We start from the raw sequence: 20049 nt of genomic DNA on the forward strand, positions 1-20049 counted from the left end.
TTGCAGATAAGGACGGTACTGTTGTATTGCTACTAGGGGTTTTAAGACCTGTCATTATTAGCAGATGATAGTTGCGCACCAGCTCTTGTCATTTCTATTGACGAGGAGCTTGCCCAGGATGGGATCACTCGGTCATCTAGTTCCATAGGGATTAGTGTGATTGTCATGTTCCTTTAGTTCTTTGGGGCTTTAAAACCTGTTCTTTATGATTCCTCTAGATTTCTCTTGTTTTATTGTCTGTACTTCACAGTTCTTTAGTTATGCAGGTTATTAGTCTGTTCTTCTAGTCCTGTAGTCCTTCACAGCTTTACAGTTTGTTCTTCACAGTCCTCTAGTTCAGCAGGTTTACAGTTTGTTCTTCATGGTTCTTTAGGTTTTCAAAGCTTTATAGTTTGTTGTTCTTGTCCAATATAGTGTGTTCTTCAGTAAGTTATTAAGGATGTTACCATTTTGTAGAGGGTATCTGGTTCCTCATGGTTTTAGTATGTTCTTCAAGGTCGTCTCCTGTTCTTAAGAGTTTTACCTTCATCTTGTTCTGGTAATTCTGCAGTGTTTTAGCACCCTGTTTGTAAATAGTGTGCTCTTATAAACTTTGCCTTCGACATATGCCATATGTGGTAGAATGCTCGGGAACTGATTATATTTGTTGGTAAAGAAGGACGTTCTTTCCGTTAAGGGTCCATATGTTTTCCTTCATTTTGGCAGACACAGATTGAGCTGTCCCTCAAGTCACCTTTTGGATCTTAGGTTAATTTGCCATTTGTGCTCTTGGAAATTGGCTTGGGAGTTACTTCAATATCAATACATGAAAATGACCTTGCATTTTGGGTGAATCTTACTCTGATTAGTTTGGCATGGATCTCATGAAGTCAAGGAGAGGGGAACCAGCGGGTATTTTGTCCGTGCCATCTGCCAAGGTATGGCTACCAATGAATCTGTTATTAATAAGGGCTAATTATATCCAGTATGCAAAACGAAATGCATCAGTCAGGTACCATTAGTTTCAATCAGTTGTTTTGTAGGTGAAACACTTTGTGATGACAGTAGGTTATCAAAGAACTATAGAGAGTATAATAATCCCAGGCTGCATTATGTGAGATTTGCACTAGGCTAAGACCAAACACCTTCTCAAATAATGATTTGTTCTTTGTTGTCAAATTGCCATAGCTGAGTTTGTTGGGAGCATTAGTTTACTTCCTCCAAATGGTCCCTATTCGTGGAGAATTTCAGGAAGCTGTTCTTTATCTGGACACAGCTTACGCAAGGCCTGTTTGAATATTGTACCTTTTGAAAGGGGTTGCTCACCTTAAAGTTTCCAAGTAACAGCATAACAAAATACACCTGAAGCTTTATACTTCGTGTTTGCCTTATTTTGTTCCCAGAGTAGAGAACTGTAGGAACCACTGTCAGTATGCTGATGCAGTGTGCCGTTTTTTTAAAGATATGCTGTTGAAGTAAGTTTTAAAACATTTTCGGTAGATATTGTCTGATATGGTTTTCATTAATGATAATCATGTTAAAATGATAATGTTTACATTAACATTTCAGTTACAGTCATAATAGTTACAGACATGTTAGGCCTCATGGCTGGTTTCATTTAGCTGTTGGGCTTAGTGTTTTTAATATATTACTGTTGATATGGAAATCCATCTCACTGGTCTCGATCAGTCAAGATTTAGAAAATCATCCTTGCTTTCTCCCTTCTGACCACTGGTACTGCCTCTTGTTTCATCCACTTTTTTCTTTTTTGAGACTATACTGAGTGTGCATTGCCTATATCCCAGGATTGCCATTATTAGCAGTACTCTACAGTGCTTTTCCCTGCCTGGTCAGTCTTCTAGCTTGTTCATATCTTCCTGGAATTGCCTCTGTTGGTTGTAAGCCCCTTGGCTACTGATGCGTTTCAAGAGACAGATAGTGTAGGGACAGTTCTTTGCACGTAAGTGACTGTGGAAGGCTGAGACATTGTTCCCATTCAGGCTAGCAGTTATTGCCCTCCTGATTATTGAACCATGGAGTTTTTGTGCCACTATGTCATGTCTCTCACCAGCTCCTTCAGTTAGTGTAGTCCTTTTCTTTGAATAGTAGAAAGAGAGACTTCTCTTTTGTGGTAAGTTGGCATTGGCTACCCTAGACCAGAGTCCTGTGGATCACTCATTTTCATCAAGAACAGTGTTTTAGTTGCCCCTCTCACTCAATGCTCAAGGTTGCCTTTGTACCAAACAGTCGTACAAAAGTGTTCCTTTTCAGTAACACTAAAGCAGGCATTTTGAAGGTAGAAGACCTTATTCTCCCTTGCCCCCTAAGAATGTTTTTCCAGGTGAGTTTGGTAGAGATAAAGGTAGGGTTATTTCTCAGATCATGCATCATCTGTTGCTGGCTTGTCTTCTGATTTACTGGATGAAATTAATGGCTATTTGGGCAGACATGTGTCATTGATGTTCTTTGACATGGAAACCTTTTGTCCTTGTAGTGATAAATTCTCCCCCTCCCCCTCCCCCACCCAAAAAGCCAACGTTTCTGTTCTTTTATTAGCAACTTAGAAAGGAAGGTTTTGGGCTTACATTGCAAGGTCAGAGCCTCAAGTTGTATACGTTGGGAAATTCCTTGATGCTTCACTTTCCTTCTGTGGTCTTTATGATACCAAAGGTAATTGGAGGCTGGTCTTTGAAGTAAATCCCTCTCAAGTTTTTTGTATGTTTGCAGTCTCTCTCTCTCTCTCTCTCTCTCTCTCTCTCTCTCTCTCTCTCTCTCTCTCTCTCTCTCTCTCTCTCTCTCTTTGTGTGTGTGTGTGTGTTTGTGCGCGCGTGTGCATGTGTGCTTTGAAAAAGTACTTTTGGGTTGTCAAGTCCTGTCTGTGATGTGTTAGCCTGTTAACCACCCTCGAGTCTTCATTTAGGATTTCATAAAAAAATTTTTAAGTTATAATAAACATTTTATGTAATTATATATATATATATATATATATATATATATATATATATATATATATATATATATAAGAGAGAGAGAGAGAGAAAGTTTTGTTAGTAAAAATTTTATCTGGGACTTGGTGGAACCTAGTGGTATTTTTATCTACAAGCATTTTTAGTTTAGAAGAAATGGGTATTTATGAGGTAATTTACATACTGTATAAAGTCAAGTTTGGTGGTGATATTGTAACATTTAGAGGATAGAGGACCATTCCTGGGAATAAATCTTTGACCTTGAAAAGCAACAGAGCTTGCTTTCCCCTTGTAGGAAGCCAAAGCAATGGGGTCTGATAAACAAGTATGCATCTGGCAAGGGAAATATAGTGGAAATAAATGTTTTGCCATACCAACATCGGATCCTGACTAGGTGGACAGTTAAGAGCTATGTGGATGTGGTTTCCCAAGATTTTTTATTAAACCTCAAATCTTTGTCAGCACTGAAGTCAGCCATGGTGATAGAAGACCTGCAAGATAACTGTTGTATAGGCCTTAATAGGCACCACAGGAATGAGAATTATAATTATCAGAATAATAGAACTGGACAGATCAAGATGTTTGCTACACCAGCCAGTGAATGTACCCTACTTCGCTTTGCATTCTGGTCTGGTCTCCAGAAAGTCTGTCTTGCAGGTGATGGTAGATGATTTTCAAACTTGAAGGTTTGGACTCCAGCTTAACTCTGCATCAAGGCATTCATGAACATCAACAGGAGGAACTAGGGAGTAGTCTTCCACAGATTATATCATGTTATGACCACTTGGCCCTTGGAACTTTCTTCAAGGTTGGAGTTGGAACTGGTCATCTCTCAGGCAAGCACAAAACTGAACACCCCCAGGCCAGCTGCAATTGAAGGGAGGGGATTTGGAACACACTTGGGAACACCAGATGATTAATAAGGACCTGGCCATTGTACAAGAGCTGCTTCGAGAATGCCAAAACCCCTTTGATAAATTCTCTATCGTGTTGGAAGGTTGCACTGATTCCTTCATTTTATTGGTGACCATGCCAAGATTACTCAGTGTCATTGAAGTTATAAAGTCTGACTTCATCCTCTTGCTCTGGAGGCCTAAAAAGTGACAGGTCTGGAACTTTTGAAGGTGCCAAATTCAGCCAGTAATTGAGGAACTGAAGATACTGTACTTCTCTTTGGCAGGACGACTCAGCATATGGAAGTATGCAGCTTGGAGGTACAGGGCCTGGTAATAGGTCTCCTTACCATTTCAGTCTCTTATCTTGAAATGTGTCAGATCAGGAAATCAGTGAGTGGGTTGAGATAGGTCTCCAGACTCCCCCTGTTACTTTCTTGCTGACAAGGTGAAGATGGTATAAGCCCAGTGACCCTCATATTACTTTTTATATAGCCTTCTCAACAGTGGAATCCACCTTGCAATGCCAGGCCAGAGGTCATAGTGAATTACACCAATATAATGCAAGAGTCACTCGTTGATTTGACAAGGGGCCTTGTCTCCAGGAGCAGCAGGAAATGTCTGAGGGAGACCATTGGTGACATGCCCTACTGGAGGAAGCCCATTTATCTTCTTGACCCCCTCGGGAAAAATCTTTTGAGGTTAGACAGCATTCTTGATTTTTGGAAAAATGGGGAGCAAAGTCTCATATTTTGAAATTGTCAAACTCTCACTTCTAGAAATTAATGTTGTTGGTAGTTGTCTGGAAACCCAAGGTGCTTGGGCACTGGATTGTTAACGGTATTTGAGGAAAGGGAGTGGACAGTCTTTATTTATTGTAAAGGTTCCGTGGGAGAAAAGAGGCCAAGTAAGTCTGCATCTGTCTGCTTTGTGACCAAATTGAGCAAAATTAACAACCACCCAATTACCCTTGGCTGTTCCATTCAAAGCCCAATTCTTGTATAACAGAAAGGAGGCCAACATCACCTAGAACCCACACTTGCTTGTTCAGGATGGCTAGGATTTCCCAATCAGAATTTCATTCAAATATGCTTCCAATGGAAAAAGAACTGCCTATGGATAGGAGGAGGGTGGGATAGCATTTTTGATGACTTTATTGGCTGCCAAATGTCAGTTAACCATCAAAATATAATTCTGAAATCCGTAGAATCTCAGCATTTCTTAGACAGTGAATATAAGGTGATTTGTACCTAATATTTGTTTTTGCCTGCAAAAACTCATTACATATGTGTGCCATTTTTTACATGGTGTACCATGCCCTTCCATGGTAGGTCAAACCTTAGGAAAGAGCTTCCATTTTCTGCCTTCAACTCAGCCACAGGAGCCTCTCTTAGAGGTTAGAAGGGTTCTTATTACTGAAAATACCTCGTACCCAATTCAAAATCTAGGAGAAAAATCCTGTGAAGCCTCATCTTGCAAAAAAAAAAAAAAAAAAAGCCTGAATTTCTTCAGTGGATGCCTTGTCTGAGTCTTCAACAATGGAAACCCTGTCTTTGTCTGGATCAGACCTTGCTTTCTTTGAAGATATATAGGATGTCTGTGAGCATAGGTGGCACCGGAGGAGACATCTTGGACAGAGGTGACAAGTGATTTGACAGCTTCTAGCCATGGGTAGCTGAGCAGACCATGTGAGCAAAATGTTATTGCTGGTAGAGGTGGTCCTTAGAAACTATCGCAGTTGACTCTATTGTGTCTCATAAGAGTGAAATAAAGGCATACCAGCAGGCAGGATGGAACGCTCACAATTAGGTCACTTGATCTTTGATACAAACCCAGTGAGATTGAAATTTCCCATCACATGCCAGTAAATAAAGTACCATATATGAAAGAAAGTTTCTAATGAAACAAGCTGGATTGATAATAGTGTATTACGTACTGTATTTGAGCTCTGTAAAAAGTTTTAAGTTAAAATCTTTATGGATAGTCTTTACATAAAGTGCACTTACATGAATTAGAAGTCTTTTTAAATAATTAGCCTACATGACTAAAGACAGTAAAGGTTAAATGCTGTTTTGTACATCTCCCCAATTAAGCCCACACTTGCAAAAAACTATAATTACCAAGTGAAGCAAAGACTCTAGTAAGCTTGACACTTAAATACAGGCTTGTTGAGTGCAAGTCACTGAAGCAATCTAAGTGGGAAGGGCAGACTGATGAGAAAAAAATTCATGGGATGAATTCTGTTGAGTAAGAATGAAATGAACATGAACAAGATGCAACTAATCTCTGGAATATGTTTTTGAACATCAAGACTGCCGTCACAAAATTTTCATGATATGTGAAGATTAAGATTGAGAATGTTGTAGGATGTTGACCAACAGGAATGTTCAGTCATCATGGAGAAAAGGGTATTGATGACAATTTGGAATAAAGGTAGAATATGATGAGCGTAAATGCAAGGGAAAGAAATTTTTCTGGTGCTGAACAGTAAACTATGAAATCCGCTTTAATGATTATCAGCTAAACTAGTGGAACATAGCATGTGATTATGTTGAGCTATTTGTAAGTAGAGCTGTTGAAATTGAAGAAAATAAGGTAGAGAAGAAAGTTGTATTTTAATAGGGTACCACTGTATTGAATAAAACAGATTGAACCTGCATCATGGACAGTGATTACATATAATTAATAGAAGTCACATTTTGTGTTGCTCAGATCTTGGAAGGTAGAAATAAGAGAAGCTGTAGGTAATACACCTTAGAAATTAATTGGATAAATATCACTTTATGGGTTATTGGATCAAGTAATTTTCCTCATAGTAAAGTTGCCCACGTTGGAAACATATTTTACGATCTATGGAAACGAGTTATAGCAGATAATCACTTCTAAATACTGTATGCTTATTATCAGATGATGTCAGAAGTGGACTTTCTTCACCTCAGAATTTTAGGCCGTCATTTTTGCAAATGTGAAACACTGCCTCTCTTCAGCCACCTCCAAAGTGTTTATGTATAATTTTTCATTGTTACTTGCCAGAATGAGTGTTCTTGGACCAAGACACTTACAGTGCTCTGTTAAGTATACAGTATGAGTCTCTGTTGAAAGCGTTAATATAAATCGTTAGTTGAGAATTTAGTTAACTGAGGATTTTACCGAGCAGAACATTGCTTGTAGAGAAAAATTTTTTTTTTTATAGGATACAGGATGGTGAATTCATTCTCATGACATGGTTTTGACAATTAGTATTACACTGCTATGTTGGGTATTTCAAAGACTTGCAAAAGGATAGGGAGGAATAACAAGGTAGTATTTCATAATTTCTGTAATCTGGTGCATTTCCAGAATTGATTTGGTGTTTGTTCCATATGAAGGGCTCATTTTATAAACAGTTAGTGACAAGTTGCCTTCATTGTGGTGGTGTTGATCTTTCGTTTCAGTAGGTTAATTTCATGGGAAAACAAAACTTACAACGTCAGGATTTTGTAAGGTTAGATGATTCACATGATATAGTAATTTACATGAATTTTACCCATGCATCCAAGGGAGTTTCCTGACGTCACTGAAGAAGAAGTAATGTTCAGGCCTACTGTTAAGGTTGGGTTTGAGGTTGACTTAGATATAAGGACACACCATTTACCTCTTATTGATAAAGTTGTGCCATTCCTAATAGCCTTTTTCTGGGGGTTGACTCTTAATACCATTAAAATGTTTTACCAGATTGCTGGCAGAAGATTTATTAATCTGAATAATGTAATAGTATGCACTGCTTAATGGTATCACTAGTTGACTCCCAATGAACATTTTTAGATGTTAAGGTGCTATTTGCTGATCTTGTCAGTCTCGTTGTAAATCTTAATATTGTACGCTGCTTTTGATGTCCATTCATGTTCAGTTAACAAAATTATGTATAATTTAAATACTTCAAAAAGTGTATAGCTAGTCCCAAATTTTTTGGAGAATTAAAGTTCATTGCTTGAAGCTCTGAGATTGAGTAGACTGACGAGTATCAGATGATGGTTGGTGTGGGGTGCTTTATTCTATCATACGGTAATTCATGGACCTCTGTGGGTGGCGGCTCTGTACACAGTAGTTTCCACTTTCCTTTTTTATCTGTATAATTGCCAGCTTTACGTATGCTCCACATCATGCAGTGGATTTGTTTTATGAAATGTGTAATGAAATGCTGTATGAATACAATATTTTAAAAAAATAAAAATTAAAAATAAAGACACACATGCTACATCGTTAAAAGGAAAACAGTTGAATTCGAAATGGAGAAACTATTGAACTTGAAATTGTAGACTGCATGCTCCCTTTATGGGAGGAACAGTGTTGAAAGTTACCTTATCTTAAAAAAAAAAAAAAAAAAAAAAATCTGAAAATGCATTTGAGAAAGGGGGAGTATAAATGCAATATTTATTAGCGTTTAGCCATGCTTTGCACTGGGAAGGTTTAAGTTACTTTGTATTATGTTAAGATTTTGTATTAGGTTGTACAGGTAGTTTTTTTCTTTTTTTGTTTTGTTTTTATAGGAGCCAAGATGTTTGTCATAGGTTGCAGTATTTTTTTATTGCGTTACAAATATACACACTGTACAAGCTCCACCGAAGTTTTTGTGTACATTGAGTTTGTGGTGTAAACTGCACTATATATTTGTTACCTAACATAAGAGCATAAAAAGAAGCTGAATATGATAGTTAAGGTACAACTGTTGTTTCAGTCAATTTTAAAGTGTCCATGTATTGGAATGGCAGTGAAAAACAAGTTTATGAGAGTGGCAACAATTGGTGCTGAGAGTGCGGTTTTTTCTTCAGGATGGTTGGTCTGATGGGGGCTTGGAGAATAGCAAGGGTCTGAAAAAAGGTGCTGTATCAAAGGCACATTACTGCTACATATGCTTCAAGACCTTCCGTAGTCAGACAGACTTGGCACGGCATAACAGAACGCACACAGGTGAAAAGCCCTACCAGTGTCCATATTGCCAACGATGCATGGCCCAAAAAGGGAACTTAAAGGCTCACATCAAGAGTGTCCACAGCAATAGGGTTTGCCCAATTTAACCCATACCACTGCTGATGCTGAGGATGAGGATTCCAAGCTATAGATTTTGAATGCAGTTCAAACTACTGTATATAGTGTTATTTTCTTATGTTTGAAAGAGCTTTTGTTGTCCTAGCAACAAGACAGAGAGTGACTCGGATTTGTTCTCTCTTGTAGGAGCTCTCTGGAATGATGTGTGGACAGCTGATGCAGACGCAAGATGACAATGGGGGTTGCACAGAAGAGCTTTCAGAGCTTCCTGTTTTGAGTGGTACGTCACAGATGCGCTCAGGAAATGACTCAGGGATGTGTGGAATCACCCAGCAACCAGTGCCATTGCCTTCTTACCAAATGGTCAGTGTTTCTATGCCTTATCATACACTGTCCCAGAGTTCTAGGCCAGCCTTGCGTTACCACTGCACAGTCTGCCCTAAAGGATTTAGGAGCAAATTGGATGTCGAGAGGCATATTCGTACCCACACTGGAGAGAAGCCATTCACATGCCCGTACTGCCCACATCGGTCAGCAACAAAGGGCAACCTAAAAGCCCACGTAAAACACATACATGCAAATATTCAGCAGCCATTATTGTGAAGGTGAACTTGTTGTTGTGTTTTTGCAGTGAATTTCTCATCAGAACTAATGAGAGGAAATCTGCGAGAGATTGCCAAAAGTACTCTTGTTAGTGTTAGAAAGGATTGTGATATCAAAGACTTTAAAAAAAGATAGGATGCTTTCATGATACATCTTTAAGGGCAAATTAATTCAGTGACCCAGATATGCATTGGTGTTCCAGTCCACGTTTTTCAACTTACTGGATTTCAGTTTTTCTTTTAATATTAATAAGGCCTTCTGGACTCCAATTTTTCTTTGTAATACTTTACAGTGTTTTAGTTTTACCCATTCAGCATCCTGTGTACGGTACATTTGTTTTCGAAAACGAAACTGTTAAATTCTAAATCTGTAATCAGTCAGTGTTGCAGATTTACTTAATATTTTATTTTAATCTATAGAGATAAATCACTGCCCTGCAGTGGTTTTACTTGGCATTTTTATGTTGAAGCATTATGATTTGTGAGTACAGTTTGTACTTCACCAATTTTCCCTGTAACCTTATAGTTACCATGTCATTTTCTATGTACAGTACTGTTTAGAATCCACTGAATTTGTAATTTAAAAAAATATATGCATTGCAAACATGTTTGCCTTTCTATAAGAATCTTTCCTCATGAGGTTGTTTCCTTTACAAACAAATGATCTTGATTTTTTTTTAATATGGGCTATGAACCTTGATTTATTTATGCTGTTGCATAGGTTAGCTTGTTACAGAGCATCATACCATTTCCGTCTCTTGCTGGTTAGTGGGTTATAATTCTAGAAGTTTTGAAAATTTCAGTAAAACTTGATTTCCTGGAAGAATGAACTGTTGTGACAAGTATGCAGCTCTTGGAAGGTTCTGGTTTGCAGTGGATGTCACAAAAATGATTTCAACATGAATAGGTTATTGTTGCAGCTAAGTGTTTTTTAGCAATGTGGTTAGATTTTGTTTCCAGAAGCAAGTACTATGTGTTGAACAAAGCAAGTACCATATTTTTACCATACCTGGGCCATATACTGTATGTGATGTACCCATTGAATTTTAATTTGTTTAATTTTTCAGCATAGCACTCAAGCTCTGTATCTGATATAGTAATAGGCCATTCTTTGTCATCATAGTGGCAGAGGTGTATGAAATTTGGGTATGATGCTGGTTGAATGTTTTACTGCTGTTGTGAACGGGATGTTTGTTTACAATATACTCATTCCTAGTTTTCAGTTATTGATAACTTTTCCAAGACTGACAAAGTGTTAGCATAAAGCTGCTCATGATTTCTGGGGCAAATCTGGGTAAGGGGAAGTAAAAAGTGGAAGACAAATGCTTGCATACCATTATACTGTATTTGGTTCATAAGTTTGTGGTATAGTATGTGATTGTAGGATGACAGTGTCCCTATATTTATTCAGTAGTCGTTGTTAGGATCTGGCTCCTCTGATAATGCAAATGGTATGGTAGTAGGACATTTGTTTATAAAGATTACATGTAGCTCAGAAATTGACTGTTATTTCTGTGATTAGTTGTACTGGTTGCAAATTGTGTAGTAAAAAAAAAAAAAAAAAAACTTAACAAAGTCTTGGTAATATTATAGGATGGAAAGCACAGGTGAATTGAATGAGGACTCACTGCTTCACCATTCTTGTGATACAGTTATAACCATATTCGAGATGAGCAGCATCAGTGCTTGATAAGCTGTAATTCAATTCTAGCGAGATATATCCAAACAGAAGTATCCATAGGTGAAAAGCGTTACATTTACATCAGCTCTTGAGCTTAAACTAGACACATTGTTTACTGTTAGTAACCTGAAAAACTCATAGTAAAGCAAAATATATTTGACACATTGTTTACTGTTAGTAACGTGAAAAACTCATAGTAAAGCGAAATATAAAAATTATCTTGGTATCTTAGAAAGGTTGAAAGAGTATTGCTGTCGAGTGTCCTAAATGTGTTGGTGTTGTTTGGTGAGCAGCATTGAGGTTGAAAACTCGGGAGCATTAGAATTTGGATTACCATATTTCCTGGTGTTGAAGATGCTATTTTCTTCCTGAAATAAGTCTTGGTATTTATTGTCTGTCTTACAGGCTGAAGATTGGTTTTCATGGGACTGTTTTAACCACAGAGGAAGGTAGTCTTTGTTAGACAGTAATCAGAATTCCTTTATATGATCTGAATGGAGTAGGTTCTTGTTGTTATTCAGAGGATGAACTCCATTCATATGGAACAAGCCCACAGGGGCCATTGACTTGAAATTCAAGCTTTCAAAGAATGTGTTCATTAGAAAGAAATAGAGGAAGTAAAGGGAAATACAGAAAGATCTCTAGTTAAAAAAAAAAAAGATTAATTGATAAATAGATAAAAACGGATTAAAATGCAAGGCGAATAGTATTAGGTTAGTAATGCATTGCATCTTTGCTTGAACTTTTGAAGTTCCAATTGCATGACATCTGCAGGGAGACTGTTCTGCAGTCCAGCGTTGTGAGGAATAAAGGACCTATGGAACTGAGTTTTACAGTGAGGCATGTAAGGTATTTGGTTAGAATATTAAATTAACAAAAGTATCACAAAGTAAAAAAAATTCAGTATACATGAGTTTTATACAAAGGTTGATTCCCGTGAGTTATATACAAAGACTCATTCCCTTGCAGATTACATTAGTATGACCCATATTTTAACCTCTCGAACAACCCTGACTGAAGGGCACAATAATACATATTAGCCATTAACTAATTTATCTTTTTCAGTCACACACAGACATGGAATTAAATGCCATTTATTTTTTCCTTAATATAGTGAGGGAACTTAATGACTCGAGCTTTTTTTTTTTTATGACTTACTACCTTAGATGTTGGTTGGTTGTATCCAAATCTACAAGTAGTGATTGTTGTTCCCACAAGGTATTCAGGGGTTCTGATTTTACTTATTCAACTGTAGATTTAAGAGGTGATATTTCATTTTTTTTTTTTTTCATTGCCCCTAATTCTCTCATTGCCATGCACTGCTACAGCCATTCAGTCACGAAGTGACCCCATCTATGGTTGCTTTGTTTTGGAATTGAAGCAGGAAATATGATGGTTTGAAAATATATAATTGCACTAGAAGTTTTAAATTATATTTTGCTGTAATTTAAATAATGGTGACAAAAGAAATCTTGCTGCTGATGTTACGGGTCGTTTTGCCGCTTAGTTTTTCCTTTGTGTATCATTTGATATTTACTGGATAGGTTTTCCACAATAATAGATTTGGACATGAATCCCATTGTGTCATATGATGAGTATTGTAAATTGTGGCAAGAAACAGTGATGCAGGAATTTAAAATTGAATTTTGGATTTTCTGGTGTCAGGAATTTTCAGGCTAAAACAAAAGTTTCTTTGATTTTACAGTATAACAGGTTTGCCTTTGGGCCAGTGGCGACACCTTTGATACTTTAGACCATATTGTTACGCAGGAAGTTTAACCAATTATAAAAGACGTATAAAGTCCAAGGTCTTACCATTATTGTACAAAATTTTTCAATGTGGGAAGAGTTAGATCAGAAAGAGGATGTTTACCTAGAACATGAATGGATTAAAAATGAATTTTAAGGTTTTTTTTTTATATATATTTTAGTGTTGTGTTGGGGGTGGGGTTGGGTCAGGTGGCTGTCTAGGTTTTACTCTTGTCAAGCTTAATTTGAATGAGGAAAGTCCATCCAAATGGTTAAGGTTCCTCGAGTTGTTGGCTTGTTATCTTGTGCTTGTGGTGGCTGGTGGATGGCCTACCTATTTGCCTAAAATAACAGCACAAGGCATTTATAGCTTTTCGTAAAGACTTAGAATATAATGGTATCACAGTCTCACAAATATTGAGGTCCTGATTTTATTTATACATTCTACCTGTAAAGAAGGACTTGATTTATGGTAGTAAAATAAAAAGTGTGTGGAAACATGCAGAGAGGGAATAAAAAAATTTGGAAGCCATCTTTTTCTCTTTCAACTGGGCAAGTTGTGATGTACATCAATGCACAAGAAAGTATTAGGAAACAAAAGTGTCCAAGGAACCAAGTCTCTCGAGACTGGGTCAGAGGTACAGTTTGGTGTTGGGGGAAAAGTGGTGGATTAGTTACGTGGAGGAGATGCATTAGACGATTTACTGGTGTGCATACTTTAAGTTGTATGTTCAGTGGAGCTCTTCCTGTATCCATTCATTCATTCTTGAATTTTGCAAATATCGGGAGTGTTCAAGGTCTAGAATCTTTGATCAGAATGTGTATAAGAGACACCACCCTACTTACAAACAAGATACGTTCTGGACGGCTGTTTGGACGTTGAATTGTTTGTAAGTTGGTTATTGTACTCTTCATGCCTATTCAAGTACAGTACAATATAGTATCAATACAGTACTGTATGTACAGAATAGCCGCGCAAAACAAAATTTGAACTTACGGATGGCGAAGGGGAGTGCTCTGAACCCAATTTTAATTTATGATCCCGTTTGTTTGTATTTGAATGTTTGTAAGTAGAATATTTGTAAGTAGGGTGGTGTCTGTATACAGTACATCCATGCATCCAGTTGTTGGTTCCCTCGAGATTGTTAGGATCGAGCAGCACCTGGCCGTTTGCTGATGTGTGAATAAATCACCTCTACTAGAGCCCATTAGTTTCCCAAATGAAAGCCTTTGAGTCTGAGGAAGGAGAGTAACGTTATCGTTCAAGATAGTCAGTATAGAGTACTGTACAGTACATCGAATACCAGTTTTGAAATATCCTTTTATACACTAAGTGCAAACTTCGTTTGTAAAGATAGTATGTATTTTATGGATGTATTGTAGTTCTTCAGACTGATGCACTAAAGTTTAGTAAAGTTGCTTAACACAGAATAGAGTGGTTGCTGTTAACAAAGAATTAGTGGGTGCGACGATAGATTCAGGACGTTATTCTCTTCTCGTTGTAGGACAAGAGTGTGTTGGCAGGGTGGCTAGTGGGTGAAGAACCGTTCAAGTGTCACCTCTGCCTGGTACAATGTGGGTCAGCTAATGACCTTAGGAGACACGTCATGACCCACACAGGAGAGAAGCCATTCGCATGCCAATACTGCTCACATCGTACTGCTCGCAAGTATAATTTAAAGAAACACCTTAGAGATGTCCATCGATTACCCTGGGAATTTCTCTGGCCCATGAATACATCTAATCCCCTTCATGATAGCTAATATATCTTGTTTCTTTTATAGATTTTATTTGTTATTTAACTTGTGATTGTTTTCATTGTTATAGCTGTGAGCAAGAAGATAGATAGATGTTGAATGTCTTTCAGAGATTTCAAATCCGTATTTATGTTGATGAAGATGTTTATGTCTTGACCGTGAACTGTGATTATTGTTTTCTGTACACATATTTAGTTGATGCCGTATTGTAAGTAAAGCTGGAGTGTTAGAAAACTACATGGTAATTTATAGCAAACACTTAATTTAAAATTACAGTGTTCAAGAGGAGATGCTCTTTTATTAACCCAAAATAAGAACTTGGTGTTGGAAGTGCTGTATTGAATAAAAAAAAAAATTGCCTTTGGCATCAATGGTTATGGATAAATATGCCGTATTGCATTAAGTGTTTTCATCTTGTCATTTTCTCAGTTGTGCCATGTGGTTTGGTAGATGGATTTGGCTCCTCATTTAGTTGGATTGGATCGGAGTTATTTCTGGATAGTAGTGTGAATTTTGAAACCATTTTTCTTGCTTTGTTCAGGTGAAGAGAGGTAGATCATTTTTGTCAGTTTTAAGTCTTCACTGTTGTAGTCCCTCTTACATATCCAGCAAATTAGTCTGTAGGGGTGTAGCAGTTTTTTGGCTGTCTTGCAGCTTGAGAGAAACATTGTAACCATCTCTGGTTGGCTTCTGTGTGTGCTGCTGTTGATAAATTATTGCAGGGGTTATGATGCATCCCAAGTACTGCCACAGATCCACACTTACTGCAGTTTTTGAACATTTCTTGAATCTATGAACCATTTACAGCCATGGATATTATTGTATCTGTGTTGCGAGTATCAAGCAGTTGTATTTTTTTTTTTTTTTTTTTTTTTTCTCAAAATTGTTTTGGAAGGTTGCCATTGAGGGCTTTTAATTTGCACTTTTGTCCTGTCTTTAATCTTACCTTGTATTTATTTATTTATTTATATATTTTTTGTTTTCTGAATAACTTCCACGTATGTGCTCGTGCACATACACCCATGATCTTTGGTTTGGTTGCAAAGAGGTATACGCAAGAGTAAGATAAGTTTTTACAGCAAAAACGGTTCTATACAAGAAGCTGTAAAACTCACTGAAAATTCATAATGAAACGAAACAACTAATAAGAGAACTGAAGCTTTGTAAAGCTATCTTGATTAACTTTAGTTTGTCTTTAGTTGTTCCTGGCACTTGGAAGTGATAAGTTCTGGAGAAACTAGATGGCAGGGTGCAGTGGAGGGATCTCTCTCTCTCTCTCTCTCTCTCTCTCTCTCTCTCTCTCTCTCTCTCTCTCTCTCTTCTACTACTACTACTAAGTTGGAATCAAGATTTAGGTAATTCACATCAGTTTTCATTTTAATTTGTTTTTTATTCGGACTTTATTTAGTTGGTTTATTATTGTGGGTTGGGAACTAATTTTAGATAATCTGAATAGTATGTTCAAGGAGAAACTTCTGGTAAGAGGTTGTTATCTTGTTAGTTAAATGTAAAATAAAATCAAGAAATTTGCCCCACAAATTTTCTGTTAATCAAAAAATGATGTAATTTTTTAGGTAAAATTAAAGTAATTCATGTTTTATCCCTTATGCACAGGCCCTTCTGGCCAGCCACATCATTAGAAAGAATTTGATTCTTTGGTGTGATTAACATTCCTCAGAAGGGGAAGATGGCAAGACATATATTAGGAATAAAGTTGTTTATTAGGGAGGCAATGTAAATAAAGAAATGTCTACGAAATGAAATATCTGAATGTGAGTAGAATTGAATACTTAGTAAAATTCTTTGGATTTTTTTTTTTTTATGTAGGTTTATGCTTTTAACATGAAAACATACAAACAACACTTGAGCTTCATCAGTTTACTCCTGGGAGCTGGATTTTTTTTTAATTTTGAGTATGCAGAATGCCTAGTATAACAGTTAGGGGTGTATTTTCGGATGGAAACGACCTTTGTTCAGTGGCCCTTGCATACACTGCTGTTACCCTTAAGCTGTTATGTATTGAGTCAGACAGAGAAACTAGAACAAGTTTTGTTCTCTTTTGTTGTAGGCTGAGGGAATGGAGCTAGGTTGGCTGGGGTCCGTTGGTGGGTCGTACAGGTGTCGCCTGTGCCCCGTGATATGCATTTCGGCCACAGAGTTGCAACGCCATGCGATGACCCACACTGGGGAGAAGCCCTTTTCGTGTCAGTTCTGCTCCCACCGGACTGCCCGCAAGTATAACCTCAAGTTGCACATGAGAGATGTCCATGGAGTGCCTTCAGACCGCCTGTTTCAGAGATATTGACGCTAGGTCCTTCCCTTCAACCTAGGAATTCTGATTTAGAAGCCCTGAGAGGAGGAGGCTGTTTGCACATGCGACCTCTTGGAAGAACATAGGCTCCATACCATAGGCTTGTAAAGGGGAAAAATTGTTCTTACAGACTGCTTTGGAGTTGTTTGAAATGAAATAGGTTATTAACTTGGTTTCCCTTATTTTGAATGCCATGGAAAAATTAGGATTTTGACATTGTTTTAGCCTTTCAGTTTGACAATGCAGATTAGAGTGTAAAGTACCAAGGAATGAGCAGATTATTTTGAAAAGTTAGATTCATAACTTTCCGAAAATCATTATTTTTTGCTGAGCAAGATGATTATGTATTATTTGCTTGTAGCATTTAAGAATGAAAGTAACTTATAATTTTATTTATATTTTGTCTGCACTTTAATGTGTGTGTGTGTGTGTGTGTGTGTGTGCGGAAGAGAGTAATATTTTACCTTTGTGAAACATTCTTATATATTTAATTTTGTGTTTGTTTAATATGGATAATTTTTATATCCATGATAAATTAATTTCAGTTTCGTCTTGGATTGTAACTGAAAGCAGGAATTAACACTTGAAGGAATTCATTCTTGATCATTCTAGTCATTGCCATTATTAGTACAGTACTGTACATAGTCATTGTAGAAAGTTTTTTCCGCACGGTTGTTGCTGACGCTTATGAAAATTTATATTGATTTTTATGGAAGATTACCAGTGCTTGGATCCAAGGTGACCCTTGGAACAAAAAAAGGAAATAACTCACTTTAGTGAGTGCAATAGACATTCAGAGATACAGCATTTAATAAATCATAGGAGAAAAACATTCATTCATGGTGTTACTTGCCTGGTTTAGATAAAGATCTGGCGTTGGTGTCCTACAAAAGTTATTGTACTAACATATTTCTGTTGCTAGTTTTTCCCAGTTTATTTAAATGCGCAAAGAATGAAAATGTTGCTGATATAGACAAGAGTGGACTAAGAGCTACAAAGCCACTTTAAAACTACTTTTCCTAAAAATTCTCTTGTATGGCAAACTGAAGTTTTTGTTCTACAAGTTATGCCAATAAAGCATCCAAAGTTACATCTGTTTTGACCAGAGCAGTGGACAGCAATACCTGTTGGTGATTGGTAAACTAAATTAAATAATGGACAATAAAAAATGATGAATATTAACATGAATCTTTATAACATATTAAAATGGATCAAACCCATCATTGGAATTCAATAGGTGAAAAGTGATGAAGGTTCTGACTGTATTTTCATGTTTCACATTAAAGTGTTCAAGTGCAAAGCACTTCAGTTCACTTTTCTAAATCTGTTTCCCTTATGGTAGAAACTTTTGACTTTGTGTCATATTCAGTGACAACAGTGACTCGTAAGACATGCTGATGATTTTGATGTTTAAATTTATTATTAGTTTTTTTTTTTTATTTTCGTGGTAAAGCGCCAGGGTCTTTTGTTTTGCCTAATCTGTGAGAGGTAAACATTTTGGGTAAATGTTTTTGTTAAACTCCATTGCAATCTTAATTTTTATATGGGTTTTTGGCAGTGAACAATAGATATTGAGCCCAAATAATGTATCTTTTTAATATATAGGTGATTTTTTTTTACATGTTTTGACATTTCCAAAGAAGGGCTCTGGAAAGGAAATTCAGATGTAAGGGACAGTGTTCAATCCACACTGCTTTGTAAGGAAGAAATGCAGATTTGCCTCTAAAAATGTTAGACCACCATATGCTGTCTTAAACCCCCATGGTTGTTGACGATTGAATAAATGAGTTAATTTAATTTTGTTGTACCAGATGACTGATTGACTTTTGAAACTGTTACTTGATGCAATTCGGTATTATTGTGGAATGAGAGTGTAAGGTTTTTTGTTTGTGTTACACCATTGGTTTGTGTTGCTGGTTTTCATTTGGTTACACTATTGGGTTGTTTTCAAATTTCCACTTTTCCAAGATCACTTGGCAGACTTTATGGGAAAGAGGAAGAATTAAACTTGACCTCCCACAAAATATTTTTAGGAGAAAGGGATGCTTGTATGGCATTAGGATTTTTTTTTTGATAGGTGGAAACCTGTGGTAGATACCAGGCCTTGTGAAGTATAGTTTTTGGGTTTAGACACTTGATGGGCGTGGCAGTAACGGTGCGTTTCCTCTTGTAGGCGCCCTCTCCGACGTGGACACCTCGTGACCTCTACCCTGGTGGCCTCTCTTCTCTTCCCAACAACAACTTATCAGGAAGGCAAAGATTGGCAGATAGTGGAGCCTCTTTGGGAGTGAGGAGTACTAGCGCTGTCTGCAGGCAGGTGGTGCCACGTTGCTGCCTGTGCTACAAGACCTTCATACAGAAGAGCGACCTGACAAGGCACATGAGGATTCACACAGGAGAGAAACCGTTTGGATGTCACTTGTGTCCTTACAGAGGGAACCAGTCGACCCACTTGAAAAAACACTTGTATTTGGTCCATAAAGTGGAAGGGGCTATTTCATCGGGTCACATGCAAAGAAAATTATATTTATGAATGTTTTATGACAGCTTGAGGCTTTCAAAAAAGCATTGTAGTACGGTGTCAGATCAGTGAATGCCTTTATTTCGCTTAAAGAGAAAAACTCCACGTTGCAGCGCCTTGCCAATGAACAAACAAAAATTAGTAAGCCAAAAAAAAAAAGTAAATAAGAAATGGTGGTTTTGATGTCCATTCCAGAATACAGCAGTTGGGCTAAGACGAGACTCTCTTATCTTTTCTAGGGATGGACATCCAAGGGACACTCGTGTGGTGGTGATGGTGGTTTCATCGGAGATTCAGTGCTAGATTCCGAATTTCCTCAGGAGGAGGTTGTGCCCCCCACTGGTGGCTTGTCCATGTCAATAGGAGCTGACCATCAGTCTTTCTCTCAGTATATCAAAAGACACGCTTGCCCCTTCTGCGGCAAAAGTTTCATAAAGAAATTCAATCTAACCACCCATATTCGTATTCACACCGGTGAGAGACCTTACGCCTGTTCCAGGTGTCGTTATCGTGCCAATCAGCGGTCACATCTCAAGGCTCATGTGGTAGCTGTACATAAGGG

The 20049-nt window shown here is 37.5% G+C and overlaps 1 protein-coding gene across 16 annotated transcripts in view; it reads left to right on the forward strand.

Annotated features, from left to right (window-relative positions):
- The window catches only part of LOC136843759 (broad-complex core protein isoforms 1/2/3/4/5-like), a 105963-nt gene that overhangs the window by 16693 nt on the left and 69221 nt on the right, over positions 1 to 20049 (forward strand). The window lies entirely within an intron of this gene.

Source organism: Macrobrachium rosenbergii, chromosome 1 (assembly GCF_040412425.1).
Source record: "Macrobrachium rosenbergii isolate ZJJX-2024 chromosome 1, ASM4041242v1, whole genome shotgun sequence".
Lineage (NCBI taxonomy): Eukaryota > Metazoa > Arthropoda > Malacostraca > Decapoda > Palaemonidae > Macrobrachium > Macrobrachium rosenbergii.